This window comes from Microtus ochrogaster, chromosome 7 (assembly GCF_000317375.1).
Source record: "Microtus ochrogaster isolate Prairie Vole_2 chromosome 7, MicOch1.0, whole genome shotgun sequence".
In the NCBI taxonomy this organism is placed as follows: domain Eukaryota; kingdom Metazoa; phylum Chordata; class Mammalia; order Rodentia; family Cricetidae; genus Microtus; species Microtus ochrogaster.
This window is the reverse complement of record NC_022014.1, coordinates 26287499-26296794: the sequence shown is the minus strand read 5'-3', so window position 1 is coordinate 26296794 and position 9296 is coordinate 26287499. Positions and strand designations below refer to the sequence as shown.

The 9296-nt window shown below is 39.8% G+C and overlaps 1 protein-coding gene across 1 annotated transcript in view; it reads left to right on the top strand.

The window, feature by feature from the left end:
* Ube2g1 (ubiquitin conjugating enzyme E2 G1) overlaps positions 1–9296 on the top strand; it is a 72878-nt gene that overhangs the window by 24313 nt on the left and 39269 nt on the right. The gene's annotated exons all lie outside the window — the stretch shown is intronic.

Here is a 9296-nt window from a genome sequence, read left to right as displayed (position 1 = left end):
GCACGCCTTTAATCCCAGCACTCGGGAGGCAGAGGCAGGCGGATCTCTGTGAGTTCGAGACCAGCCTGGTCTACACGAGCTAGTTCCAGGACAGGCTCCAAAACCACAGAGAAACCCTGTCTCGAAAAACCAAAAAAACAAAACAAAACTATATATTCTTCAATGCTATCAAAGACTACAGAAGGATATAATATTACCTAAGTAAACCTAAGTTGCATTTTAAGCAACTTCCAAAACTCTAGAATTGTCAGGGACCTCTTTCTGCCTGGACAATCACCCAAAGTTCTTCTGTACCATTAGGGCATCCATATTCACCTCCCTTAAAGAATGTTAGCATTTAATGAATTGTTCTTTGCAGTCTCTAACCACCAAGACACAGGCACCTACAGCACCCCTAATCTTTCTTTTTTCCTTTGTTTCCTTTTTTTTGAGACAGGGTTTTTATGTAGCTTTGGAGCCTATCCTGTAACTCACTCTATAGACCAGGCTGGCCTTGAACTTACAGAGATACACCTGTGTCTGCCTTCCTAGTGCTGGTATTAATGGTGTGTGTCACCACAGCCTGGCTCCACTAGTCTTTTTCATCTGTTCTTATACTGAAGCTTTTGGCCTTTAGGATAACAGACTGCTTAGGGAACTTTCTCTTCACTACACCTTTATAGCAATTTATACTATGTAAATGGTGGGAGCAGTTACAGGCTTGTTTTAGCAGCATTTACTTTCTAACCAATGTCCACAATTTATCTAAGTTGACAGTTGGGCTCTGGTTCTAAGTGATAATACCTCACACCTATTTTCTCAAAGTTGATATTTGTTGGAGCTGATCTTACAGTGATGTATGTTACCAGCATTACCCTGGCCTCTTGGGTGCTTATTACCACCATAACTATGACTGTCGTTCATATGTGAGAATTTTGAGGGTCTTCCTCAGTCTGGATGGCATGGTGGCTCTTGCTTGAAAGAGGAGTTTTACCTTGTTTTTCTAAATTAAAACATTTTCCTCTGAGTTTTACACGTCATTTATCACCTTAATTTGTGATAATTTTATTAGATTGGGGTAGGTTAACTTTATGAAAAGCTGTTTTATTAGTTAGCTGTGTGTTTTGTAGTGACTGGAATAGAGGATACCACGTTGCACATCATTAATTCCAGTACTTGGGAGTCAGAGGCAGGCAGATCTCTGATTTCGAGGCCAGCCTGGTCTACAGAGACAGTTCCAGTATATCTAAGGCTACACAAAGAAACCCTGTCTTGAAAAACAAAACAAGCAAACAAAAAAGGAGAAATAAACTTCCTAGAAAGATGGCTTAGTGGTTAAGGGTACTTGTTGCTCTTGCATAGGACCTGCTTTTGGTTCTCAGCACCCATGTAGGGGCTAACAATTGTGTAACTCTGGTTCCAGAGAATCTGATGCCCTCTTCTGGCCTCTGTGAGCCCTGAAAGTATTTGATGAACAGACATACAAACAGGCAGAATACCTTCATCTCCCAAAAGAAGAAGAAAGAATTTCAAGAGAATAGGTCACAGGCAATATATTGATTTTTCCACTCAAAAAAAAAAAACAAAAAAAACAGCACACCTTGAGTAATGACTGTTAAGTCTAGGACTGGAAATATTTGGGAGACCTTATCATAGTAAAAACAAACAAATAATTAATGACCACTGTACTGGCAGCTTGAAAGACTGATATTGGACAGATTGTACTGAGCAGTATGGGCAGATAAAAGAATAATTTCTGGGGTTTGAAACACGTTGACCTTTAGAATCCATAACTTAATAATGATAAAGTTAATAATAGCACAACACTCTAATGGTCACCTTAAGATGTTTTGAAACTGGGTGGTGGTGCATGCATTTTACCCTAGCACTTGGGAGCCAGAGACAGGCATATCTCTGGGTTCAAAGACAGCCAGGACTACACAGAGAAACCCTGCGTGGCAAAAACAAAAATAAATAAATATATAAAGTAAAATGCCTTAAAAATTATGTTTCAGAATCAAGTTACTCAAGAACCAAGACTTCCAGTGTTTATTTTTGTGTAGGCAGAATTCAATGTCAATCAGGTATTTTTCTCTGTCACTTTCCACTTTATTTAGCAGCTCCCCCCCCTTTTTTTTATTTAAAAAGAAAAAAAGGACAGGGTTCTCAGGGGGTTTCACTTTGCCCTGGATGGCCTGAACTCACTATGTCGACCATATCTTTGAACTCAGAGATAGATCTACCTTTCTATGCCCCGAGAGAGTTGGGATTAAAGGTGTGCTCCACCATGCTTTTACTTTTTAATTACTTACTCTTATTTTACATGTGTGGGTGTTTTGCTTGCATGTATGTCTGCACCACGGCTGTGCCTGGTGCCTTGGAGGCCAGAAAAAGGTGTTGGATCTTTGGGATTTGTAAATTGCCACGTGGGTGCTAGGAATTGAATGCAGGTCCCCTGGAAGATCAGCCAATGCTTTTAACCTTCTTCTCATCCCCACTTTTTCTTTTTTCTTTTCTTTTTTGTTGTTGTTGTCTTTCGAGACAGGGTATCTGTGTGTAGACCAGGCTGATCTCAAACCAAGATATCCACCTGCCTCTGCTTTCCCAAGTGCTTGGATTAAAGCCATGACCACACCTGGCTCTTAATTTTTTTTTAAATTTATTTATTTATTTATTATGTATGCAGTGTTCTGCCAGCATGTATCCCTGCAGCCCAGAAGAGGGCACCAGATCTCCTTACGGATGGTTGTGAGCCACCATGTGGTTGCTGGGAATTGAACTCAGGACCTCTGGAAGAGCAGCCAGTGCTCTTAACCTCTGAGCCATCTCTCCAGCCCCCTTTTTTTAAATTTTTGAGACTGTTTTTTCCACAGAACCTGAACCTGGAGTTTGCCGATTAGTAGAAAAGCTGGCCAGCAACCAAAAGAATTCTACTGTTTCCATTTTTCCAACACCTAGCTTTTACGTTGAATGCTGGGATTCTGAACAGTCTGAACCATTACATTAACTCAGCCCGCTGGGCTGTGGTAGCCCATACCTTTAATCCCAGCACTTGGGAGACAGAGGTAGGCGAATCTCTGTGAGTTCGAGGCCAGCCAAGTCTACAAGAGCTAGTTCCAGGACAGGCTCCAAAGCTACAGAGAAACCCTGTCTCAAAAAACAAACAAAACAACAACAACAAATAACATTAACTCAGCCCAACGCCCTCCCCATCCCCCAAGACTCCTGGATAAGCAAGAACAGTAGCCTGTCTCTTCTTTATCCAAAGTTTTGCTTTAAAACGTTATATTTACCGGAAATAAAACTCAATATGAGGAAGTTAATGAAAAATTCTGGAATAAACTGCTTTTGAGTTTTAAATTGCACACCATTCTGAGTATTATAATGAACTCCCAAGTTGTCCTGTTCTGTTGCTACCTGTAATACAAACTATCCTTTCACTTGGTGTAGTCATGCTGAAACTTGTAGTCACTTCAGTAGTTGTCCTGCTGTCCACGTGTTCAGATAACCGTTTACGTAATAATGACGGAGAAAACATAAGAGCCATGATGCTGGTACCTCAGACATGCTAAAGAAGAGCTCCAAAGTACTTCATTTAAGCCAAAAATTAAAAAATAATAGTTCTTGACAGGTGGTGGTGCACAATTTTAACCCCAGCACTAGGGAGGTAGAGGCTTGTGGATCTGAGTTCGAGGCCAACCTGTTCTACACAGAGAGTTCCAGGACAGTCAGGGCTTCACAGAAAAAGCCTGTCTTTAAAAAAAAAGAAAAGAAAAGGAAAATAAGGAAAATACTGAGTTTGTGAAAAAAGAAAAAGATTCATCCTATTTTTATTTTGCAAAAATACCTTTTCTGGTGGCACTCCACTCCGAGTGCTGGGATTAAAGGAGTGCGCCACCACCGCCCAGATAATATGTAATATTTATGCCACCACTGCCCGGCAATATGTAATATTTATGTTACTTTTATTTGTGTGTCTGTGTGTGTGCGTGCTCACAGGGCTCTTGTTGCTTTTTACTGCTGAGCCATTTTTCTTCTCTATTAATATTTATAAAATCATTATTATTGAATGCAAGGACTTAGTACACATTAACTATTTAGTGATCCCTTCAGTCCTACAGCTATCACTTGGAGAGGTAGCTGTAAGATTTTGTGTTTGAAACTTTAACTTTGTATTGCTTGTAAAATGACGATGTGCTTCCTGTAGCTAGTTTATTTTATTCAGCCTTGTGAGTTATTCTTGAAATACTGGCATTTCATCAGTCAGGTGAATGAGTCTAAAACTTCTAAGTAAGTCTTCTTTACCAAAATGCTGGCCACCACAGGTGCCACTTACATAACTTATTCCAGAAAGACAGACTTTCATAGTTTTAATTTGAGACAAGATAAATTTTAAGGTCTCTAAGGTGTTTAGTTTTCTCCAATATGTAGACAAAGGTTCTTCTAGTGAAATTGTAACTCTGTAACAAAGTTGAATTCCTTCTAAATACTGGGTCGAAGTAGTAGAGAGACTACATGTGAGGCAATTATAGCTGTAAGACTAAATGTAAAGCTGGAGCAGATCACATGAATTTTGTAGACATTCTCACTGACTTTGGATATGTATATTTTGTTCCTATTTTGAAATGCGATACAGAAAATTAGGGGCTGGAGACTTGACTCAGCAATTATGAGTGCTTACTGTTCTTTCAGAAGACTGGAATTCAGTTGCCAGCACTCACATGGGATGGATCACAATTCCCTGTAAGTCTAGATTCAAGGGATTTTGCACTTCTTCTGGATTCTCTGGGTACCTACACTCACGTGTCCCACATTCCCATTATTAAACATTATGAAAATAAATTTTTAGGAGACTGGGGAGGTGGCTCAGTTGTTAGAGAGAGCACCGACTGTTCTTCCAGAGGACCCAGCCTCATTCCCAGTACCACCCACAGGATAGTTTACAATCATCTGTAACTCTAGTCCAAGGGGAATCTGACACCCTCCTCTGGTATGGTATGCTGCCATCTATGCACTCATATAAAAATTTGAAATGTCTTTAAAAAAAATACAGGAAATTAAAATCAGTATCAGTTTAGTGTATGAGCCCAGAACATCTTTTAGAGAGATAGTGGTTGATGAAGAGTCAAATCTTAGTGAGATTTTTGTTGGGCTGTTGGGAAAGAAGTGATGGGTCTAAGGTAGAGATTTGTTAAGAAGATTTAGGGTCAAAAATCCTTTTAGGAACCATTATAAAGAAGGATACGTTGATGCACAGTGGCGGCACAGGCCTTTAATCCCAGCACAGAGTTTGAACCATGACTTGAAATCCTCATGGTGGAGGGAGCGAACTAACTCCCACAAGTTGTCCTCTGACCACCACATACTCAAAATGGCATGTTCACATGTGTATGCACAGACACAAAAGTAAATATTTGTAATTTAAAGTCTTTAATAAAAGATAGTATTTTAAGTATAATTGTGGAACTAATTATTTTAATAAATTACGTTCTCCAAAATATTTCATTTGTTAATGAAATGTTCAGCATTTGAAAACTATTTATTATAAATGAATTAAATGGATCCTATAGTTTACAAAGACAATAAAATAAGGGAAGGGCTATAGAAAGATAAGAAAAGGGGGCTGGAGAGATGGCTCAGTGGTTAGGAGCATTGCCTGCTCTTCCAAAGGTCCTGAGTTCAATTCCCTGCCACCACATGGTGGCTCACAACCATCTATAATGAGATCTGGTACCCTCTTCTGGCCTACAGACATACACACAGACAGAATATTGTGTACATAATAAATAAATATTAAAAAAAAGAAAGATAAGAAAATTATGATACCAGTATTAATGCGACTACATTTGCAGATTTCAGGTAACAGCATGCTCTAGGTCGGAAAGAGTAATATCTATCTGTACTGTACCAGATGTAAAACTTCAAGTTAAAATTAAATACAAATAAGTTTCTGAAAGCACAGTTTATATTCCTCAGGCACCCAATGAACTCTAAGAAGTTTGTGGGTTAACTACCACTTGAGAGACATAAGTGGGTGGATCTCTTAGTTCAAGGTCAACCTATTCTATATTTCAAGTTCCAGGCTAGCCAGGGATGCAGTTAGACCTTGTCAGAAAAGTTTATGGTTAGCCAGGTAGCACACTCCTTTAATCCCAGCACTCTGGAGACAGAGGCAGGCAGATAGTGTGAGTTCAAGAACAACCAGGGCTGTTACACAGAGAAATCCTATCTCTTTTTTTTATGAAGAAAATGGGGAAACAGTTCAGTATGTAAGAGTACCTGTTGTGCAAACATGAAAATTTGAGTTTAAGACCCCAGAACCAACAAAAAGCTAGGCAATGGCTAAGTGTGCTTGAAACTTGAGTTTCTATGGAGTGGAGACAGATCCCAAGAGCAAACTGGACAGACAGCATGGCTAAAACTTCAAGAATTTTGAGCAGGGTAGCGTGCACCTTTAATTGCAGCACAGTGAAGGCAGGCAGATATCTGAGTTCTAGGCCAGCCTGGTATGCATAGATAGTTTCAGCCAAGCCCCAGGGTACATGGTGAGAACCTGTCAATGAAACAAAACAACCTCTTCATGCCTAAGCCCATTTTTTCACTTTACTATTTGGACCTTGTGCTCATTTAAAACTTGTTTTCAGGACTAGTTTGACTACACTTATGATATTGCAACTCCTCCTCCTCCTCCTTCTCCTCCTTTTTCTCCCTTCTTCCTACCTTCTTCCTCCCCCCCCCCCTTTTTTTTGGAGGAAGCATTTGCTTTGATTCCCATGCTATAAAGGGATACAGTTCATTCAGGTGAAGTCACAGTGGTAGCTGGTCATATGGTGTCCACCAGAGTCACGAGAGATGAATGCTAGAGTTACATATGTATGTATGTATGTTTTTGGGAGACAGTTTGTCTGTGTCACCTTGGCTGTTCTGCAACTGACTCCGTGGACCTTGAACTCACAGAAATCTGTCTGTCTCTGACTCCCAAGTGCTGGGATTTAAAGGTGTGTGCCACTTGGCTTTTTTTTTTTTAAATTTATTTTGTTTTTATTTCATGTGCATTGGTGTTTTGCCTGCATGTATGTGCTGTAGGAAGGCTTGCAGCTTGTGGTTATCTGCCTACTGGGGCGTGGCCTCTTATACTATTTACGTGGATGCAGAGCCTGCGTCCAGCCCTTTTTTCCCCTCCTTTTTGCCGGCTGCTCGTTTAGATTGTTGGATTGCTGGATTTGATCTATGTCCACGGTTCAAGCAGAGGATTCTGATTTGTGAGTTTACCCCTAAATAAATATTTCTCATTTCTGAGCTAGTGTGGGATTTCTTTCAAACATCCATTCATCACTTGGTTTGTTCATCATGCATAAGGGTGTCAGATCCCGTGGAACTGGAGCACAGATAGCCATGAACTGCCATGTGGTGCTGGGAACTAAACCCGGTCCTCTAGAAGAGAAACCCGTACTCTCAACTGTTGAGCCATCTCTCTAGCTCTATTATTATTGTATTATTTTAAAACTGGGTCTTACTATGTAAACCAGGCTGTCCCTAGAGAGATCTGCCTACTTCTGCCTCCTGAGCACTGGGATTAAATTAATGTTGTGTGCCACCACCCCTTGCTTTTTACTACATTTTTACTTATTTTGTGTAGGTCTGTGTATATGTGAGTACGTATGTGCCATGGGCATATGTATAGAGAGAGGTCAGAGGACAGCTTGTGGAAATCAGTTCTATAATATGAATTCTTGGTTTGGAATTAACAACAAGCACTCTTATCTTCTGAGCCTTCTCACTCACCTCAGCTCCTAGTTGTTAGAATTTTGGAGGCATTTCAGAAATTTCTTTATTCTGATTTTTAGTCTTTTTATTTTCTAACATTTAATTGAATACTCAATACTTAATTCATGATCAGTTGAAAGTAGTTAGGTCGTGGATCTTAAAAAATGTTATTATTAAAGGTTTTACCATGTTGTATTCTCTGGCTGACCCTGAACTCTGGATCCAGTGGCTTCTATCTTCTAGAGTGATGGGATAAGAGCTGTAGGCTACCATATCTGGCTAGAATGTGAATCTGTCTTTTGATTCTTGTAATGTTTCATTTTGAACTCAATGAGTTTTTTTATTTTTTTTTTTTTGGGTTTTTTCGAGACAGGGTTTCTCTGTGGTTTTGGAGCCTGTCCTGGAACTAACTCTTGTAGACCAGGCTGGTCTCGAACTCACAAGATCCGCCTGCCTCTGCCTCCCGAGTGCTGGGATTAAAGGCATGCTCCACCACCGCCCGGCTGAACTCAATGAGTTTTAAAAGTGTTTATATTCACCTGGTAAACATTTGTCTAACCTTTTACTTTTGACTTCTCAAAGTCTCCTTTGTAGGTTTGTCTCAGATAGACCCCATATAACTTGGATCAAGGTTACTCTTTTTTTGGACCCTATTTAAGATGCTTTTATTCATTCACATGTGTAAATGTGGGTTTACTTCTGTAATATTAGTCTTTTTGTTGTTGTTACCTGCGATTCTGCTTGGTTTTCATCATCTTTTAAAGCTACTTGTTTATTTGTTCTCATTCTTCTCATCTTACAAACATTTTATTTAATTTTGTTTAGGATACCATCAATTTTTGAATGCTTTATTATTTTGTAATAAAGCTACTATGTAATAAACTGTTAACATGGTTAAATGCTATTAAGCCATGGCATATCATCAGTTGTAATATGCATACTGATTTCAAATAAGTCAGATAACTAAAATGTGAAAAGGGTGCAAGATGAACTTGGTAGTTTGTAGATCTGTGGTTATTACTCTAAAGCTGAAGCCTTAATACACTTCAGTCTATTATAATGTATTTTATGGTTTATTTAACTTTATTTTATGTGCATTGGTAAGAAAGTGTCAGATCCCCTGGAACTGGATCTTCTGACAGTTATGAGCTGCCATGTGGGTGCTGGGAATTGAACCCGGGTCCTCTGGAAGAGCAGTCAGTGATCTTAACCGCTGAGCCATCTCTCCAGCCCTTCTCTGTAGTTTTTTTTTTAATATTTATTTATTATGTATACAATATTCTGTCTGTATGCCTGAAGACCAGAAGAGGGCGCCAGACCTCTTTACAGATGGTTGTGAGCCATCTCTCCAGCCCTTCTCTGTAGTTTTGGAGCCTGTCCTGGAACTAGCTCTTGTAGACCAGGTAGGCCTCGAGTTTGGACCACACCTCCAATGCAGTGGGTGAGGGAAGTGTAGAGGCCCACCTGCCTCTGCCTCCTGAGTGCTGGGATTAAAGGCATGTGCCACCACTGCCCAGCCTTAAGTCCACTCTTTTTTTTTTTTTTTTTTT